A 21,252-nucleotide genomic window follows, 5' to 3' on the forward strand; every position below is an offset into this window, starting at 1 on the left:
CTCACTGAGTGGGTAGTGCTTCGACAAAGGTGAATGGAACTTCTTGTTGCGAGCCCCGGCCTACATCAAAAAGAGGTGCAGGTGGCTCGCACAGGGGCAGCATCCATGGCGCTTTGGTAGGAATCCCAATTTATCAGTCATCCGACGTGACATCAAGAGTGACTGACTGAAAGGGAACGTCTCAGTTACCTATGGTAACCCTCGTTCTCTGAAGGAGGGAACAAAGATGTCACGTCCCGTCGCCACGGCTGCTGTAGCACTGTTGTGCTGCCGGGTCACCGGCTTGGCTCCTCAGTGAAAACCTGGTATGCATTCTACCTGCTGCCTTTTTATGCTTACGCTGTGATCAGCTGCAGCTGGATGCAATAATTGCATGCCAATGTGCATTGGCTCATTTAGTTCACACTCGAACGTTTCCGTTCCCTCCTTCAGGGAATGAGGGTTACCATACATAACCAAGACGTTTTTCACATAGCATGAACATGGAAAAATATAAGTCCATTTCATGTAAGTTATATATACAGCAATGTGTGGAGAAATAAGGACACATAATCTATATTTACCCCTTTATTGACAGGTTATTATTTTAAACTCATTAGCATTAATGCTATTGTCATTCAATTAGTGTTAAATAAAATCACCATGAAACACCAAGAAGCTTTTTTTTCTCTTCAACAAGACACTGAGCTAATGTGTCTTTCACAAGTATAAAAGAGAATGCAAATTTATTTATAAATGAAATCCAGGTGGAACGTTTGAGAAAATAGAAGTCATTTGCACTCTTTGTAGGAATTTAAAGACTGCAGCAGTTCGACAATATACGAAATCTCACCCATGAGCAAGTACACTCACATTAGTAAAAACATCATTCTCAAATCAGAATGATAAAAAAAATCTATTTTTCAAATAATGTGCTTAAGTGGGTGTCACTAGACCACCTTTGTGTTGTTTTTGAAGTTTGAATGCCTTAGTCCTTTAAAAAAAAAAAAAAAAAAAAAAAAATGTACATAAATTTATGGAAAAGAGTGACCAGTACAGTTCTTCAAAATCTCAAAAGTCATGGGGTGAGCAACGGACAGAATGTTTTTTTTTTTTTTTTGGCTAAAAACCATATAGTAGTAAGATAAAATTATAGGGGATAGGTTTTTAGAATTTACCATTTGCATTAATAATACACTAAGTTTGATTGCATCCATATTTCACAAACTTGTCATGACTGTTACAGATCAGGGATCACAAATAATGTAAATAGAGTTTTGTCTATTCTGAAATGCAGTGTGCAGATGGCTCTGGTCTCATAGAAAGATCTGTTAACTCACTCTGAATGTTCTCTGCCCATCTGTGATTGTATTAGTTTCTAGAATTTCTGGCTCATGTCATACACATTTTTAATTTAGTTTGTACATCCCAGATTATAGATGTTTAGAATAAGATTTCTAACATGAAATCTTTGCTCTACAAACTTTGTGTAACTATGTGATAGTACAAAGAAAGTTACATAGAACAATTGATTGTGAGAATAAAAATGGTTTTATAGTTTCCACCATAAAAATGGCCAAAGATGTAACTGTTTTTGAATGCTTGTGAAAGTAGATAATTGATGCAGTCAGGTGGTGTAGTTGTGACATCCAACAGTTAACCGAGCCATGCTAACCAGCCAAACCTTGACCCCTTGACACGCTCATAATTCAAAGAAATACATACTTGTAGAGTCACATGATCAGCACACATCATCAGGGCATGACACATCTTCCATTACCAGTAAAAAATTGAATGCAAATATGCCAAGCAGATAGGCAGAGTACATCAAAATCCTCCAAAGAGATGTGACATCCTGCTCCTTAAACCTATAACCATTGCCGCAACTTGTGACATCAAAAGCAAGCTCCTTAGGAAGATCAGAGAGAGTACAATTTGAAAAGTCGAAGTGAAATTGCCATCCATGTCCACGTAAATTCTCCTATATGAAAAATCCAGCACTTGACGAGCAGCTATGTCTGCGTATGTGACTGTGAGTGTGGATAGGTGGGTGTACTGAAACAAAAATGAAAGACTTTTGACACAATCCTCGTTCTTATGAATCATCTTCACAGTCAGTTAAAACATGATGGTGCCCCATGGAATGCAATAAGTCATGTATTTCTCTTTTCGCTTGAAAGTCTCTTCATTTGATTAGAGTCTGGTTTGCTTAGAAAGTTTTGAATGTGTGCAGTCTTAAAATAAAGCGCTCAAGGTTTGAGTTCTTGATGAAATTTCAAAGAACAAGGGCACACCAGGGCAGAGACACAGCTGCTGTCTTTCTTCTCTCTGGCTTAATTGTTCTTTTGTCTTGCTTGTACTAAAAGACAGTTGTGAAGCCAAAGGTGACAGGAGCTTGATGGAAAGACTATGTCACATTACCAGCATTCAGCTCTTTCTAAATCATCCCATATAGTTGCTTACATACAAGGAACATTGACAGTCAAACATTTCCATTTATTAGGACAGTTGAATCACAAAGTATAAGAATGTGTTTACAGCTGCTTCATGTATTTTACAGAACAGAAAGCTGTTTGATCTTGAAAAACCAAGTGTAAATGCCCTTTAAGGTGTATTCTTGGAAACGGATGGCAGTCTTTTCATTCAGTGTTTGAGTCTGGTGAACTCTGATCTGCAAATTTGTACAGTATAAAAAAGTTTGATTTAATAAAAAGATGTAAGCAACAGATTGAGCTCTTGGAACAATACAAAGAATGCAGACTGCAAAACTGTATTTGTTTATTTATTTATTTTCATTTGCTTAATGAGATTAAAATCCTAATAACAAAATTTTGCATTGTGTCATTATTTTTTTTAGGACATTTTACCCTTGTAAAATGCAATTGAAATAATTGTCAAGATGGCAAGATGGCAGAAACATTGCCAAGCTACGAAACATGTTACCTGTTTCTGATGCAGAAAAGCTAGTTCATGCATTCACGACCTCTAGACTGGACTATTGTAATGCACCGCTAGGTGGTTGTCCTGCATCTTCAATAAACAAGCTAAAGGTAGTCCAAAATGCAGTGGCTAGAGTCCTTACCAGGTCAAGAAAATATGATCATATTACCCCAATCTTACAGTCTTTGCACTGGCTACCTATTAAGTAACGTATCAGTTACAAAATATTATTACTTACCTACAAGACCCTTAATGGTTTAGCTCCTGCGTACCTAACCAGTCTTCTACCACACTACAATCCATCACGCTTCCTAAGGTAACAAAACGCTGGACTTTTGGTAGTACCTAGGATAGCAAAGTCCACTAAAGGAGGTAGAGCTTTTTCCCAGACAGCAAGGAGTTTCGGCCCAGAGGCCATCTGGGCCGCAAAATGCGGGCCGAGATATTGCAATAACCTTCCTGAGTTCGCATTTGACTCCCAATCTCTGGAATAACCTTCCTGATAATGTTCGGAGTTCAGACACACTTTCTCTGTTTAAATCTAGATTAAAAACACATCTCTTTGGCGAAACATTAAAATATTGAATCTCATAATCTTGGACTGCAGTTATACTGTATCTGATCAAATGCACATTATTATTCTTTAGCTTGGGTTAAACTAATTAATTTTACTTGGCTGGAACAGCAGCTACGCTAATTATTTCTCTATTTGTTTCTCTGTTTTGCCACGGGATGTAACTAGGATTTACACAAGCTCCAGTCTAGATCCAGAACACCTGAGAAGAGATGATGCCAGCCCCTCAGAAGACCTCAGATGATGCTAACCCTGAAACAACATACAGAACTACCACATTTTGCTATAAGATTGATTGCATATTTGCTGTTAACAGTGTTAATCATCTGTTTGTTTACATCTTTAATTGATTTTTCTGAACATTTTTGCCGTATGCACATAAACTGACAATCATCACTGATAAGCTACTACTAAATATTGTAGACACTTAATTTTCTGTAAAGTTGCTTTGCAATGATTTGTATCGCAAACAGCGCTATACAAATAAACTTAAATTGAATTGAAATTGTTGTATTATCGTTAATTAATTATAATTTATTTAAATAAAAAAAAACTACCACAACAATAAAAAAAACCAAAAAAAAAAAAAGAAATAACTGAATAGAAAAACGTGTTTACATGTCCTCAAAATAAAGCAAAATGGACAGACAGACATACAGACAGACAGATAGACAGACAGATGATAGATAGATAGATAGATAGATAGATAGATAGATAGATAGATAGATAGATAGATAGATATCGATATAGATAGAAGTAGATATCATTGCTAAATTGGACTCGAAAACTCAGATTTCCTCAGACATACATATTCCAGATATCATTGCTAAATTGGACTCGAAGTTTAGCGACTTTTCTGACAATAACATTCAGGATTATAGAGGTGGCAGCCCTCAATACCCAGAGAAGATGAACAATGAAAAGCCCATCTCTGGGTTCAAACGAGAGGGAAGCATGATTCATTATGCAGTTGAGAGTGGAGTTGTACAGCTGTTGAACATCACCCAGGACAGACAGAAGTGCCACCAAATTAATTTGAAATCCGCCCTCCATTATGAATGAGGGCCAGGTGTTTCTCATTAAAAGTGGGCACACTGTCAGGAACACTTCAAGCTCACATGTGTGCCCACACACACGCACACGCACACACTCTTTGGTGGGTGTTAAATTATAAACTACAAATAAGCTGGTGGCAGAATTTACCTCGGCTATAAGATTGTGTGGATGTAAACCTTGGGGTTCTGCTATTCTTAGGTTATATCATTTCTAAAAACCTTGTTAGGGCAGTTCTTATCAAAAAATAAATAAAAAATAAAATGCAGAAAATGTGTATTTCAGGGTTAGTAATTATAACAAGATAAAGGAAATGTAAGTGTTTTATTCCCATGGATAAATTGCTGTCATAATGCCAGGGTGTTGCTACTGTATGTAGTTACCAAGGTGTTTTGGTTGGTTGCTTACAGGCCCAAAAGACCACACAAGCCTAAATATTCTTGGCCTTTATATGTAGATTTATGTGTAAATTATACCTTAACAGTAAAATGACTGAATAATTAAAATTTTACAAATGTTTTTGAAATTAGTCTCTTATTCTCATCAAAGCTACAAACAGTAATATTGTGAAATATTATAACGTTTAGAACTATTTTTAAAAAAATTTAATTTATTCCTATGATGGCAAAGCTGAACTTTCAAAGCTAAATCATTATGCTGATTTGGTGCTCAATTATTCTAAATATGTATCGGCTTTCATTTAATTATGTTTTTTATGATTATTATTAGCAATGCTGAAAATGTTTTTGCAGCTTAATATTTTTGTAAAAGCTGTGATAGATTCTTTGATGAATAGAATATTTAGTGAACAGCATTTTTAGTACAGAAAGTTATTTTCTAGCATTATAAATGTTTTTACTGTAACTTTTGATTATTTAATGTGTCCTTGCTAAATAAAAGTATTATTTTTTTCTTAAGAAAAAAAAAAAAAGTACTTACCCAAGACTTTTAAATGATAGTTTACAAACATTAATACCAAAAAAAAAGACATTAATAACTGCTGAAAAAAAATCATAACAACCACAACAATAATTAACATTTTAAAATATATGAAAAAAAAAAAAAAAAAAAAAAACATTTATTTTAAACTGTAATAATATTTCATAATATTACTATTTTACTGTATTTTTGATCAAATAAATACAGCCTTAATGAGCATATAAAAATAAAAAAATAAAAAAATCTTAATTATTCCAAACTTTTTGTTGGTAGTGTACTAAGTGAACAGCTGAGTCATCCTTTTGGTCCATTGTCAGTTTGCAGAAAGTCAGTTGTGTTCAGAATGAAGATCTCTCCATCTGGTGTCCTAGACAAGCACCCTTAGTGGCCTGCCCAGTGCCAGAGTGCCCGGTCTCACCCAGACTCCTGCTTCTTGAGTTGATCTAGGGTGCCAATGTGACCTGATCCTCAATCAGTGCCAGGTGTTTCTGCCAGGAGAAAGAGCTGAAAATAACCCTACAATTCATCATGGGAAATAGCCAGCTGGGTGAGTGTGTGCATGTGTGAGCAGAATATGCACGAGGTATGCAATGCTTTATTCAACGGGCAAGAGATGCAGCTTCAAATGAAAATAATCAGTAGTATCCCATATACAGTACCTGTTATGTAGCCTATTATATATATATATATATATTTTTTTTTTAATGCTAATCTGTGTGAGAGCTGTTTTTAGTGTCCTCTCAGCAGTATTAATAAAATAGTATTAATACATTTTATTTATAACTTATATTAAACAAAATCTCAAAGTGCTACAAATTCGATAAGAAGAAAAAAACATGACTCAGATCATTAAAACAAAAAACAATAGATTACAAAATGCATGCACAATCAGATTTTCTACTCAAGAGTGGATATATATATATATATATATATATATATATATATACTTCTGAACATAAGCAACTGCTATTCAAATAGCATAAATAATACAAGCTACTGCTATTTAATTATCACCATTCAAAAGTCCTTTTTTTGACTATATACAATACATACAATATTATTTCATCAAAGTCCATCATAAGCAACTGCTATTCAAATAGCATCACTGAAAGTTTTTTTAGACGACTTGAATGAAAAATTCTGTTGTAAAATCAAATATCTTGACAGGTTTGGATGTGGTTGCTAAAAATGTGTCCACTCAAATTAATTCATACATCTCTGGAAAAAAAATCCACATCTCTGAAAAGTGATAGTATACCAATCCGTTTACAAAAGCATTATGTACTGGCAATCCATCTATCCAGGCAACTCCATTCTTTTAAATCACAGTAATGTTTTTCTTCTCACACAGGTCTAGGCTTGTATAAGAGAAATTATTCTTCTGTGGTTGATGGCAAACAGTTATTATTCTCTCCTGAAGTGGTGAAACAGCTGCTAAATCATTTCCTGCGGGTGGATAGATGCCAGATATGATTGAGTGAGGCTGCAACTTACACCTGTCTCCAAACATCGTGGATCTGCAGCAACAGGAAGCTTGGTCATAAAAACATAAACATAAATAACTGCCTCCTACATTTCAGATAAAAAATAAAAACAAACAAACAAACACACACACACATTCAATATTATAATTATACACACAACACACAAACAAACACACACACACACACACACACACACACACACACACACACACACACACACACAGCAATAGTTTTATTTTCTGCATATGGCATCACCAACCCGTTGGTGTAGGAAAATGCATTTTGTCATCTGTTTTCTTTTTCATAAAAAAAATCATAGTTTTGTTTCATTAAGCTTTGACTAAGTTGTTTTTCTTTACAAAATATAACATAACTGTCATGCACTAAGAGTAGCTACAAAATGATCAAATGAATGAGGAAAGAGGTCATTTGTTCTTTAAAAAATTTAATGAGAAGTTCTTGTGTTCACTATTTCACTAAATGATTTCACTTTGTGCAAAAACTTATTTACTAACCACCCGGAATCCAGTTTAACCAGGCACTAAATGTGCTGGAATAGTGTGATGCTGTCATGACAACAAACACTGTCATGGGTGAAATTCATTCTCAGTAAATTTCACACTGTATTTTGAACGCAAACTCTGGATTTATATTTAGTCATAAAAGGGGTTTTCAAACTAGGTTTGCAAGCCTGTGCTACAAGATCCATGACAATTTTGAGACAGAGAAAATGTATTTAAGTAATATTTAAAAATATTTAAGTATTATTATTATGTAATTATATAAATGAAATTAGTATTTATTATTTGTGTTTTAGGTTTGCCTTGTGATGACCATATGATGTTGTTTGCTTACTGATCACAGTTGAGAACCTCTAGAGTCCGGTCTTTTTTGCTCAGAAGGTAAATCTAAGAAGCAGCAGACATTATTGTTTTCAAGGAGAAACACTTGAGATATTAAAGAGATCTCGGCTGTGATTTTTCTGTTTCTTGTGGATTTCAGCACTCAGCATTGTTTTGCTCATAGTTGCCATGGTAAGTGTGACAGTGATAACTTTCATGTCTGCAGGTGTGCAGCTCTGGCAAAGTTTCAGTCCCTAGTTTCTTGATATCTTCTTGAATAGTTCAAAGCCCTGCGGATGATCTGCCGTGCAGGTGTCATGTTATGTCACGTGTCTTTCAATTTAATGATGTTACAAGAGAAATGTTCTCATTACACCAAGTTCAGGGCAGTCAGAATATGACTTTTAACGTCTTTTAAGCATTAACCTAAGTGTACTCTGCCTGAGTCTAGCAAAATCTTCAAACACTCCTCAGCATCAGTAAGCACTACTGCTCACCTGTAAGACCTTGCTTCCACTTCCATATTCTCTTTGTGTTTTTAGACTGCAGCTGCAGTAGCTTGAGACTGAACCCTGGAAATGGACATCAGTGGCTTCACCTGAGCTGCCCAAATCCAAAGCAAGCTTGCACCTGCTGTGAGATCTGTCTAGTGTTGAAACTGGAGTAGAATAGAAAGGTGCTCTATTGATTGAATTTGGAAATTTGCTGAGATTTAAGTGCAGTCAAAAGAATAGTTTGCAAAGGGGGGGGGGGGTGCACAAAGAAATGATCATAGGGAACACTATTGTTCATTGTTTATTTGTTCATTTCTTGTAAAAAATAATTTAAAATATTAATAATTTTTTGGCATAATAATTTAATACTTTTATTCAGCAAGAATGCAATAAATTGAGTCAAAGTGAGACTAACAGCATTTTTTTTCATCAAAGAATCCTGAAAAAAATATATCATGTTTTCCAGAAAAATATTAGGCAAAAAATAATACTAAAAACAATACAAAAAACAAAAAAAACAAAAAAAAATAAAAAAAAAAATAAAAAAAAAAATAAATAAATAAATAAATAAATAAATAAATAAATAAATTCAGCTTTGCAGTCACACATTTTAAAATATATTCAAATAGAAAACAATTATTTTAAATTGTAATAATATTTCAACATTACTGTTTTACTGTATTTTGATCAAATAAATGCAGTCTTGGTGAGCATAGGAGACATCAGTCACAAATATAAAATAATAGGAGATAACCTGGACTCATAAATGATAAAAAATTATTGTTGATTGTTAATTCATGATATCTAATGCATTAAGTATTAACAAATTGAAATTTTTGCTGTGAAGTGTTATCTTAAGGCTGAAACGGCCCCATAGAGCGCAAAAACAAATCTCATTTGCAAACTGATAAAGAAAACGCATCAATGCAGTGTTAATCATTAACCAAGAAGATGTGAACATTTGATATTTTTCAATGAAAAAGTCTTTAATCTCTAGTATTCAGATGTAACATGTCTGTATTAAGATTGATGACTACTTGAAAAACATCTGCTCTGAGCACAGCTTGTATGGAGCCGTGCGAGTGACTCTTATGTGGCTTTTTTCATTTTCAATAATGGCTGATACTGCAGCATCGCACCCCAGATCTGTGAGCCAGCACCGGTCTCTTCACTCAGCTCTAAGAACGAACATCAGACTATTTAAATCTCTCAACCAGCCAGTGAAGCACCCTTCAAACCAGCACTGCTCCATGTGTAACAGGACGCAGGTGCAGTATGACTGTACTGTTAAAGCCAATTAACAGGGTAGTCTGCTTCAAGAGACGTTCAAATGATAAAATTACTGGATGATCACAACAAACCATGGCTGGATTTGACTCGGAGGCCCTTGACATCTGCCAAAACTCAATGTTCTGTAGGACATTAGAGGACCTTCTCATGGTGAATATATAGAGTACTTATGCAATGCAGCACAATCACGGAAAATAAAAGTTCTCATGAAACTGAGTTGTCTAAGCATTTTTTTTTCTTGCTATTTGTGTTCTATATTGAGCCAGAGAAGATATTAGAGAAGATATTTTAAAATGTTGGGAACCAAACAGCTGACGGTAGCCACTTACTTCTATTGCATGGAAAAAGAAAATAAAAATACTATGCAAGTCAATCGCTATGAAAATGAAAAAGAATTTTGGTCAGTCCAGCAACTATTTTCTTAGAGTCTGCTAGCATAGGGACAGTTATTGGGATATCTGTAGTTTATCAGCACTGTTTAACCATTTAAATGTATGTTACAGAGATTTCTCCACATACTTTAAATGTTGACTTGCATGCTTAGCACAGTATACATATTGGATACAACAGTAAAGACAAGAATATGCTATGCTGAGCATAGCCATCGGCTTGAGATGGGGTCATACACTCCTGCTCTCCTTCCCGTGAAATAACAAAATAAAATTCAACAAGACGCCCCTGATTCCGATATATATTCTTTTTTGTTTTTTTTTAAAGATGTATGTATTCATAGGCTGGTTTTGAACCCATAGACTTCAGTGATATTTGTATGTTTTTCCATTTTTGCTTCTTTCCTTCTCTCTTACTTGCTCTCTTTCTACTATTAGACATCCTTTCTATCTCTATTTTCTATTCAGTCAGCATCACTCCAGTCCTGTGGTCAGGAGCATGTGGTCAAGAGAATATATGGGAAATTGGAGATGTATCTGGTCTTTATTGCATCAGTGTTGACACAATGAACCAAGTCCCTTGCGTGCAAGTACAATATGTCCTCAAGGTCCATATCAGATCAACACAGTCCTCGGTTAAAGGGATAGTTCATTTAAAAATGAAACTCACCCTCAAGTCATTCCAAACAACAAAAAATAACATTCAACAAAAAAACACAAAACAACAATTAACAAAAAAACAATAAACCCCATTGACTTTTATTGTATAAACAGAAAAATCATTGAGACATTTTTCCAAATAACTTTTTTTATGTTCAACAGAAGAAAGTCAGTTGGTTTGGAATGACATTAGGGTGAGTAAATGACAATATTAACATTTTTTGGGTGAACTATCCAATTAACACAGCAACATGTCTATTGTTTTGGTGGGGTGTTTGTGAAATGTACAAGAAGTGTAGTTGTGCTTAGCGTGGGTCGTGATTAATTTCAATACACGGCCAAGAAAGTCATCATATATGCATAATTATAGTGCAAAAATGCAAAGTTTCTTTGGCATACTCAAAGCAACAGATTTTGAAATGCTTATGACTGACAAGGTCGCTTATGACGACCTTGGCTTGTGCTCACCTCATAGTGATCGGTTGCCTTCCGGCATTTTTTGCCTCTCATTTGCATAAAGTTCAGCATTTCTCAACTTTTTGGCTAAGTCTTACCATTTGCTCTACCCCACCATCAATCCCACGATCCCCTGTGCAAGCCTTCCTCCAAGCTCCCATAGAGAGCGAACTGAAAAAACTCTCGCCTTGTAGGGTCACAAAATAACAGCATCCTCTTTTGTTAGACCCCACTGGACATTCACAACCTCTTACTTGGACACTTTTTGTTTTTCCACTCGTTTTGACTTAGTTTTTTTGACTTTTGATGCATCGCCCTTAATCCCACAGTTGCTGTCGTCAACTCCTGACACTCGCTTCTACTTTTATCTTCTTGTCCTTGCTGCAGTCAATAAACTAAGACTCTAGGGGAGGGCAGAGAGAGGAGGATCGAGCAACATGCAGTATAAAAATGGAAATAACAAAGTTGTAAGCAAACTTTTGTCACTGCTGGGCCGTGTTGATAATTAATGTCAAAACAGCGCAGTGGTATGGGGCAGCAGTGGCTTCATTTTGAGCCTGACATGGTTGCAGTGCGCCAGCAGGCTTCAGAGAGCTTCAAGGGCTGCAGAAGAGACATATTCCAGCAGAATGCACCGCCAAGCCCTGGCACTGCCCCTCTAATGAGAAGAGGGACTGTCAACAGTTGCTTCTCTTGCTCCCTAGCCAAGCCTCACTTCCTTATCCGTTCTCTCTCCGTCTCCCTCTCACTCCCCATGGGATCCCAATTCCCTTTAGGCCTTTTCTGCCATTCACACTGACTTCACAGATTGCCCAACCATACCCATTAAAAACAAGTCTGCAAAACAGACAGAACAAAACAATACTATACTCCATGATTAATTAAACACTGCAAATCAGCCTGAATAAAATTATATGAGACTGGTTGCTTGATGAATCAGTGTAAACATCAAATGGAGCATCAATTTACATTGGGCTAATTTCCCCTGAAAAAAGTGGTTCATTCAAAACTTTTTTCAATGGGGTCAAAATTTCTACTTTTGTTTTCCACAGAAGAAAGAAGTGGATACAGATTTTAAACAACTTGAGGGTCAGTAAGTGATGACAGACTTGAATTTTTGGGGGTTAACTGTCCTTGCAAGAGTTGTTCCAAAGCTGTTGAGGTAACACTGGTTCCACTTAAGTAACAAAGCACAGCTTTATATAGCCAACCAATCACACAGCAATTCATACATATTTTACTAGGTGATGAATTCATACAATTTATGAAAAATCTTACGTATTTTATGAGGTAGCAAATTCGTAAGGATTTGTACAAAAAGCCAACCCCAACCCTACCTCTAAACTTTGCTACAAAATCCCACGAGAGAGGTCATACGAATTTGTACAAATTAGCTACCTCGTGAAATATATATGAATTGGTCATAATATAGTGTTGTTTATAGCCGTTTTAAAAGTGAAAAGTTTTAAAAGTGATGTGACATACAGCCAAGTATGGTGACCCATACTCAGAATTCATGCTCTGCATTTAACCCACACAGCAGTGAACACACACCCAGAGTGGTGGGCAGCCATTTTATGCTGCGGCACCCAGGGATCCGTAGGGGGTTCGGTGCCTTGCTCAAGGGCACCTCAGTCGTGGTACTGCCGTCCCGAGATTCAAACTCACAACCTAGTCCCCTTTAGTCAAACTCTCTAACCACTAGGCCACAACTTCCCCAATTACTTTAAGATAATTTGTGTAAAAATGCTATTTATATTTATAAAGATGGGTAAGGTAGATGTACAAAAATATTAGTTACAAGCACCATTTCAGGGATAATGTACAGTCAACAGGCAAAATAAGCAACCTTGTTCAATCAGTACAAGCTGTACATAATGAATTTTGAATTAGTTTTGACAAGTACATTTCCTTTTGAAGTACATTTGATCTTGTTTCAAGGATTTTAGATATTTTAACTGGAAAATTAGATATAAAAAATCAATCAAGAATAGAAATGTATGCTGTTTAGTTGTAGACAGTACAGTTCTCTGAGTGCTTGATGAACTCTGCATATGTAAATATTTTCCCTCAAGAACAATAACTTCTAAATTTGGCAAATTGTTAGCAGATGGTGCTTGGCATGAAGCTACCCAAACACTGACAGGTGGCATCACTGATATTTGATAGGGAGATGGCCTCTTCTATATTCCCTACTTTTTCTAGATTACCAGCGACATCAAATGTGTTACTGGATCTAACACCATGCTTGCCACAAATGTTCAAATAATGGGGTTGTGGAGGTTGTCTAACCACGAAGGGTGAAAATTAGGCCACATGCTGTGCAAAAGTGCTTCAGTGGTCAATGCACCAAATGGCCAGTTTTATGTATGAGTGTGACCTACAGTATGTTTATGTGTATTTTCAGGTCCAAAGTTGATTTTATAGATATATAATCAGTGTAAATCATTCCAAAATAGAATATTAAGAAGATGTTTCCTTAACAGAGCGTTTTCTTATTAAAGATCCATGTAAATGTGGCACGAGGCCTCTAGAGTGCAACAGCAATGCATTTAGAGAAAATATTCATTGTTTTGTAATTCAAAAGCAATAACAGAGAAATTAATTGCAGAAAATCTCATATTTATCCAAAAAGCCCCTTGATAATGCTAAAGAGCTGTGACTAGAGAGTCAACACGTCCAATCTGAAAGCACCTGAATGAGTAATGATGTTTTTCCGTTGGTGAGGAACTCTATTTAAAATCAGTCGCAGCCAAAGCAATGTTTTACACAGTGTAAACCCATGCTGGGTCTCATTGGTGTGACAGAACCCATGCTGAAGTAATTAAGGACAGGGTCTTTGCTGAAGGGCACAATAAACAGTCCTCTAGAGACCAAATGCACCACCATTAAGGCAGCAGGCCATTGCTTCTCTGGAGAACCCCTTGCTGACATGCACAGAAATGGGTCTTAATTATAAATTCGAGAAATAAATGGGGGAAATGTGCATGGGGAGACACCCTATTAGCAAAGGGACATTCAAAGTCAATGGAGATATAATGTTTGACCGTAGTCATCTGTGATTGATCATAGGCATGTTCAATTATTTATTTGTTCACTCATTTCATGTGCTTTTTATTGACTTCTTTTTTGTCCAGTTTTGTGATATCAGCCATATAAAGCTGTTTTTATAAGTATATCATGTATAACCACTTTAACTATAGAGACCTTTTGCATGGCGAAAGTGTTATTAGTGTACGGGTGTGTGATTAAATCCTAATGTCTTTGGGCTAGTGGTGCACCTTGCAAATAATAAGCCCATATGGCCTCTATGATGTCAATTTGTGAAAATTGTTTAGTAGCATGGCAATTCACTTTTTCCACCAATAGGGGACATCCTATACTTAAAAAGGCTTTCAAAGTTGTGATAATGAAATAAAAACAGCATTGTTATTGCCAGACAGAGGAGGGCAGCACATCCCCACTTTTAACACAGGGGTTAAATCCAGAACAGCATACTATCATACTAATCTTATCATTGCTGCCATACGTTTATATTTAAAATACATTTAAATATATGTAAACATATATATATATATATATATATATATATATAATATATATAATATATATAATACCTCAGTATTATTATTAGTCATTATTATTTTATTATAATAATAAAGAAAATAAAGAAAAAAAAGCATAATCAATAATAAAGAAGGAAATACATCCTCTGCTCCAGGGGGCATGCTGATATTAAATAATAATAATAGTTCATTATTGTTATTATTATTCATACTGAAGTTTTGTAGCATTACAAAAAACTCTACTACACTCTAAAACACAAATTACTATTACCGCCTTGCAGAAGTTCCCATGACATCTGTTCAGAAGCAAACATCTGTTCACATGCACTTCCACCTCATTACTGACTTGTTGCTGTTGCAATGAACAATGCAGAGATTGAAACGAAACAAGCATGAACTTACATAACAGTTCTGCACTTCTGAACACTACTGAAATTCCACAGTATAATGCACATGCACACAGCAGACAAAAACACTCTTTCGTTTGAAAGAGGATCCTCTAGAGCATAGTTTATTCATTAGTCAGTCTAGACCTCCATGTCTGTCTCATACAAACAGATGCATTCACACACACACACACACACACACACACACACACACACACACACACACACACAGGAACCTGATTAGTGGGAAATGTGATTCTGCTGTTTGGTGTGACTGACAGTGTCAGAGACCGAGTGTTGTCTCTGGATGATACCATCAAAGTCCTGCTTTATTTGTCTTGATGAGGAGGAAATGCCACGTCTCCTCTGCTCCGGGGGGCTTGCTGATGTCATCGGAGTGGCAATGGGAACGTTTGCCTATCTCTGCAGCTGCCAGGAGCCACAGTGCAATCTCACATCATGAGATGTAGTTTGTCGGCCCACTATATTGTATAAAGATAGAATTTGTTCCATGTCTGTTTTCTTTCCTCTTCATGATTTAAACCCATGATAAGGTGTTTTCTTATAGCTGAATAGCTTAAATTTTATATGAGTACATTCCTAGCAAAATAACTGCATTTATCAGCGGTACTTGCTAAGTGAAGCATATACAGTATATAGTGCATTAATAATATTGAAAGGAACCCTCTTTATAAATCATAAAGGCAAGTGTATAGTTTCATGTATAAGGAAATTTGGGGTCGGAAATATTTAACAACAAAAAAAATGTTTTAAAAATGAAATATTATTACAGTTTAAATATATATATTTTATTTACTTTAGTAGGTATATTTTAAAATGTAATTTATTCTTTAGGTAAAGCTGAATTTTCAGCAGCCATTACTTCAGTCTTCAGCGTCTTGGTTTTGTGGTCAAGAAACATTTATTATTTTTTTAATATGTAGTATAGATTTTTTTAAATATATGTAACAATAATATACATCCTGACAACCATTTACAGTATTGTATCATCGTGACAGTAACTTTTGCACTTAATCTGAACTCTTGAACGTAATTGTGAACATTCATCTTCTATATTTCTGCAATGTTTGTGTATAATGGGTCTACGATTAGGATGTTGTTTAATGTGTCCCATGCTGTGCTGTTTTGATTTGAAAGTAGTTGCGAGATGAAGCGTCTGGCTTCCATGCCGCTGCCAGGCTTATTGCAAAGAGGCACATGCAAATTTCACGCAACACTGCCTGGCTTTGTGTGCGCCAGCAGACGTCTTTGAGCGCAAGGGGCAGGGCACTTTCTCCACCCTGACAGATTTATCAGTCGTCCTTTTGTGTGCTTGTTTTACTCCACTGTGGATCCTCACACTGAAACCTGAAATAAACACACAGGGTCCATCAAGATTATCCCTTGGCAGAGATGTACAAAAGCTATATATAAGAGCTTTAAAAGGCCCCTGAATCTAAAGACCCCTTCAGAGTGGCATGGTGCAGATGCATATGGTTTGCATGTGATTATAATGCGAAAGCACTATAAAAACAAAGCAGTTGATGAATGTGTTGAAAGCAAAATAAATCCTATATTTATCACCCTCACAACCGTAAGCTACGCAAGCTCTAATGATATGCATTTGGATAGCCAATGAACTTCCTGCGTGCTACCTAGATTGAATTTCCATAGCAACTGCTGTGTGCATTTAAAGCAGTTGCGGCAGTAGCTGGGAAAGGAGAATATAAAAAAGAGGAAGTGGAAGAAGATCAAGAACTTTGCATCCCCTCTTCAAGACCGCTAAACGAAGATTAAGTTTTTCTTTTACCCAACTTTGTGTTTTATTTTCTTTGATGTAGTCTAATCTCCTATTTATCCACAGGCAGCAGGCTAAGCGTTAGCCTTGAGAACCAGCAAAAGTGGAACTGTAATGCTTATTATGCGTAGTCGGTGTTAATGCAAGTATCACTATTACTTTTGATCATGGGATTTGAAAAGACCCCTAACCCTAGTATCTGGTGAATAAAATGGGTGAAAAATGCTTGGCTTAAAGGGATAATTCACCCAAAAATGAAAATTGTCATAAACTAAACACCCTAAAAGAATTCCAAAACTCTATTAAACACCAAACAACATATTAAAACAAAATAAAATAACCAAAAAAATGATGGTAACTGATCAGTTGCTGGTAGCCATCGACTTCCATAGTATTTTTTTTTCTCCATACTATGAAAGTCAATGACTACCATTAACTGTTTGGTTACCAGTATTCTTGAGCACCAAATCAGAATATTAGGATCTTGTGAAGACTAGAGTAATGGCTGCTGAAAATTCAGCTTTGTCATTACAGGAACAATTTATTTTATTTGTATTTTTTTTTTACACATTGAAACAGAAAACAGTCATTATAAATTGTAATCATATTTATCAATATTACTGTTTTCACTCCATATTTGATCAAATAAATCCAGCCTTTGTGCAGTTTTTATTTGCTATAAAACATTTTATTTTTTGAGGGGGGGCTTTTTTTTGGCTTTATGGTTTCCATAGAGGCACACAAAGAAACAGACCTATCAGATCTTCTGTCTGGGTGGAGAAACAGTGGCGTCTATTGTATGTAGAAAAAAAAAAGAAAAGAAAGAAAGAAACGGAAGGGAGAAAGAGAAAAGGGGGGGTGCGTGAGTCCATTGACTCCAACATGTGGGTGTCGTATGTTCCTGTCAGAAACAAATGTCATTCTATCTCCATCCAGTCATGTCTGACCAATCCTATTTCCCGTAAGGATGACCATTCACTGATTCACATGCTTATCTGTGGGTTTTATTCTTCACATAGCCATGTCTTCTCACCAGACATTCATGTTTCACTTTTTCTTTACAGCAGAGTAGTATTCCTAGGCATTTCTATAACACCTTTTCCCTCCACTTACTTTGCACAGCATTCTGGGACTGCACGTCCAAGAACTTGCTGATAAGACCTGCCATATCACTTAAAACCCATTAAAGGAACTACTTGCATGTTACTTTATAAATGTCAGGAAATTCTTATGAGATGCTACAGCGTACGCCAAGGGCTATATTTGATGGCTGTCTGTCAGTATGTGTAAATGACTCAGGTGCAGAATACAGAGAGCGAGACGGCTGCTGACGGCAGGCGACAAGGAATGGGCTGAAAACACCAGGTCAGACTTCAGTGCTTGTCACTCAGCTGAGAAGCGGTATGCTCTGTTTTATTTTTCTGTGCACTATGAAAGACAGAACATAATAGGAGGTGAAGATATTCTCTGTCTTTTCCATCTGTATTTCACTGTCACTAATACCTGGTATGTCTGTCACTTAAAAATTTTAAATTTAAAAATAATACAATACAAAAACAAATACACTGTATAGTATATAGTTATTTGTTATTATTTTTATTTTATTTTATTTTTTTACCAAGGCTGCATTTATTTGTTTAAAAATACAGAAAAAAAAAATCAATATTGTGAAATATTATTACAATTTAAAATAAAGTTTTCAATTTTAATATACTTTATTATATAATTTATTCCTATGATACAAAGCTGAAATTTCATCAGCCATTACTCCAGTCTTCAGTGTAACATGATCTTTCAGACATTTTTTCTAATATGCTGATTTATTATCAGTGTTGGACACTTTTTGAACAGTAGTGTATATATTGTTACAAAATATTTTTATTTTCAATAAATGCTGTTCTTTTTATTTATCAAAGAATCCTGAGGAAAAAAAAAAATCACAGGTTCGAACTGTTTATCGAAAATACTATATTAATAAACGTCATCTGGGTAGCGTGGTCAGATTCCAAAAATGTAGTACTTGTAATTGGATTATATTACATTTTAAAAATACTCATCAGATTGCATTTACTTTTTCATGTATTACATGATTACATATTATTCACACAATGGCAGCAAATTATTCATAATTTATTGATTCTCCCTAAATCCCTTTTTTATTTTTTCTCCTTTTCTCTCATTTTCCTTTCTAAAAAAATGATTCTGGTACCTAAACACATCACATGCCTTTCCTTTAATATACATCAATAAATATTGTGGCCCCTTTTTTGTGTTAATTGTGTGACATACAGTACAGTTTTCATCTAATGGACAATAAAATTGGCAAAAACATCCCCTAAATTTGTGTAAATGGGAAGACTTGAGCCATAACATATAGACTTGGGGCCAGTCACCATAGCAACCACATAGCAACATACAAAAAAAGAAAAAAGAAAAAGAAAAACACTTAGAGAACCGAAGGAACCGCTTAGCAACAAACTAACAATCATTCTCAACACCCTTGCATCATGGTTCTGTTTTGCACAGCCAAGTATCATGAACTTTTACTTCAAAAAAAAAAAAAAAAAAAAAAAAAAACGAGCCAGAGTTTTTCCCTACATCTTCCATGTTTTCCACCCATCCTTTACATCACCAGCGATCCCTATCCCCAAAGTGAAGCTCTAAACCATCTGTCTCACCTTTAATATCCAATTACAAATCACTGCGTGGGCATAAAATGTAGAGACAATATACTGGGGACCATTCTTATTGATTTTTGTCTCTTTTCTTTAATTAGCTGTGCGGTTTAAATTGTGATTTCATCTGGCCCCTGGCCAAACCATATTGATTGCCTGTACTTTCCCCTAAAACAACCATCCTACTTATTCATGGCTTTTTTTCCCAGTCCCGAACCCTTGCGGTTTGGCGTGCTAACTGCTATGCTTCTGTATGATGGGCTGAGATGTGGCAAAATCTCATCCCTCAGGAGAGAAAATCTATTACCATGTTTTGAGCCACCAGTGGGATTTGGGGGCCAAACAGCAAAACTGTAGTGTTTTCTCATCCCTGAATTTCATCAGGGGAATTGGGCAAACATGTCAATGAAATGCCTGAGGGGCCGTGTTGAATTTTTTAAGAAAGCGAGGCCTCTTTTGAAGAATAGCAACAGCATCTCAGAGTTGTTTGTTTGCTGTGGCTACATTCACTCAACAATAAGTTCAGATGTACGAGATCAATCTAGGAGGTTTGCCTTTTGGAAGAGCGAAGCCTCTTTTGTGTTCTGGCGACATCAGATATGAAGATGCGAGCCTCTCTTCGGTGCATCGGGGTAAGAAATGAAAGTCATTATTTGCATGAACACACTGTCATTGTGCAGCAATCATCCACTGAGAAATGCAATTATGCCACGTTTAATTCTCACAGAACGGCAGTGGAGCTCTGGAGACAACTTCAAATGTTATGCTTGCATGAGCTTTACAGAAAAATTCTTTGCACTGTACGGTTACATCACAAGTATTTTATAAGACTTATCAAAGTCATATTTTCAGAGACATTTTCCATCTCTCAAGCTGCCCGTCTTCTTCTCTTCATTGCTTCATTACCATTTAATGATTCTTTGAAAGCATATAATTAAGTTCTTCATCAACACCACAGATCTCTCCAGGGTCTGCACATCTTTTGTCCACTGTGGAATTGGAAAATGCCTTTCCACGTTGCTATCCACACATTTTAATTACAAGCTCACCACCAGTTATGGCCCCTGCTTCAGCTCAATGATGAGGTTGTCCAATAGGATCCGGGCTGAAAAAAATATACACGTCTTCCAGTGACATTTTCTTGGGTTACGGAGGGGGGAGGATTACAGGAAGGAACATATGAAATGGTGATAAAGGTATTATGTGGTTATTAAGAGAACCTCTAGTCAATAGCCTGGCATATGAGAATCTCATAATCTGGTTGTAATCAGATGAGTATGCTGGAGCAAAAGGACATTACATGGTGTTTCAGCAGGAAGATGATGTGAAATGATTATGTGGTATGAAAAACTGTTATATTGGTTTGCAATCTTTCTTTTTTTTTCAGTAAACATGGACACATCCCAATATTCTGAAGTAGAATTCTTTTTTAATCTTTTCGTGTCTCCGAGTAATGGAGGATTTGACATCCACCCTAGGAACCAACATCCTTTTAGCCTGATGAATCAGAAATCCAGCCTTGATCTACCACATACAGTACTCAGAGGGAATGAGAGGAAGAGATCATAGGTCTACTTAAAACCCTTCAAAGCTTGCAAATAGCAGATGAAAACAATAGAGTAATCCCTTTTGCAAACCAGAAATGCATGTGCTGCCAGTTGAGAGCCAAGGATACGTGATCATTTGTTAATTATGTGTGTAAAGACTCAGGCACAAAAATCAGTCCT

Source organism: Cyprinus carpio, chromosome B6, assembly GCF_018340385.1.
Source record: "Cyprinus carpio isolate SPL01 chromosome B6, ASM1834038v1, whole genome shotgun sequence".
NCBI classification, from domain to species: Eukaryota; Metazoa; Chordata; class Actinopteri; order Cypriniformes; family Cyprinidae; genus Cyprinus; species Cyprinus carpio.